Below are 1,631 nucleotides of genomic sequence, written 5' to 3' on the forward strand. Positions count from 1 at the left end.
AGCCTCCTGCGTGCTGGGATTACAGGGGTGTGCCACCACGCCCAGCTTGTGCATTTATTTCAATCAAAGTGATCCACAACTGTTTTCTGCTCAATGAAAACCCAACTGCCCTGGAAAGCTCACCTAACTTGACTTACAGTATTTCTCATTACATGATGGCTTAAAGGCTCTGTATCCAAATCTAGTACATAGTCTTTTCCATATACTTTCTTAAACTGCTTAGTTGCCCTGTGGAAACTTCTCTATTCATCTTTTCCAAGGTCCTTAACTGGTGCCTGGTACCGATCACCTAGAAAAGTACAGATACTCACCCTCCTTGGACCAGTCAGCTCTCAGTACTACAATGCACCCTGCCTGCCCTCTCAGCCTCATTTTCATCTACCTTCCATACAGCCTGCGCCTCAACCACGGGATTTACTAGTAGTCACTTGAGTAGGCCCTTCTCTGTCTCACTTCATGTCTGTGCTAAGAACACCATGCTACTGGAACTCCTCTTTTCTCTTGATTTCCACCCAACCTCAAGACTGATTAGCTCAAGAACCACCTCCCATCTCTGCCTGATCTAACTCTGTTGGTGAGGTTACACTTCCCTGTGTTCATCTCTAATGCAGCATCACTTATCTACATTTTTCTCTCCTTAGCTAGGGTGTGAAATTCTTTTTTTTTTTTTTTTTTTGTACTGGGACTCGAACTCAGGATCTTGCAATTTCCAGGCCATCACTTGTGCCACTGAGCTCTATCCCTGGCCCTTTTTTGTTTCCTTGAGACATGGTCTTGCTATGTAGTTCGGGCTGGCCTTGAATTCGCTGTGTAGCCCAGGCAGCAATTATCCTGCCTCAGCCTCCCCAGTGCTAGGATTATAAGCGTGCACTATCATGCCTGGTTTAGGCTATAAAATTCTTGAGGGCTGAGGCTACTTCTTTTATCTGTTGTTGGTGCACAGCATACAGCAAGCACCCCATAAATGTACATCATTAAGTTCCTATAACTTCCTAAACACAAAGGAACTACACAGAGCTGACAATCTAGATCTGCACTGTCTAATATAAAAACCACTAGGAAATGTAGCTATTTAGATGAACTAAAACTAAAAATTCAATCCCGTTGTCACACTAGTCACATTTCTGGTAGTCACATATGGCTAGTTATTTTCTTCTTATGCAGGTGTAAAACATTTCCATCATCATAGAAAGTTTATTGGACAGTGCTGACCTATATCATAAAATGCCTTCAAATATAAAGACACATTAGAAAAAAAGGTTCTAAATATGTAATTGATGTAACCAAACAGCCAAAAAATAAAATAATGTGAGCAATCTAATTAGCAAACATAGAAATGCAAAATAAGAAGATACAACTTTTATGCCGAGTGTGGTGGTGCACACCTGTAATCCCAGCACTTGGGAAGCTGAGGTAGAAGGATCCTTGTGAATTAGAGGCCAGCCTGGGCTACAAAGTGAGTTCAAGGGCAGCCTACAATGCATAGTGAAACCCTGTCTCAAAAAGACAAAAAACAAAACAAAACAAAAAAACTACTACTTTTTACCCATTACGTGTGGTCAAATTGCAGTCTATCAATAGAACTGACAAGGTATAAGGAAATGAGGTTTTTTTTTTTTTTTTTTTTTTTT

The sequence above is a fragment of the Chinchilla lanigera genome, unplaced genomic scaffold (assembly GCF_000276665.1).
Source record: "Chinchilla lanigera isolate Chin_1 unplaced genomic scaffold, ChiLan1.0 scaffold00083, whole genome shotgun sequence".
Classification (NCBI taxonomy): Eukaryota; Metazoa; Chordata; class Mammalia; order Rodentia; family Chinchillidae; genus Chinchilla; species Chinchilla lanigera.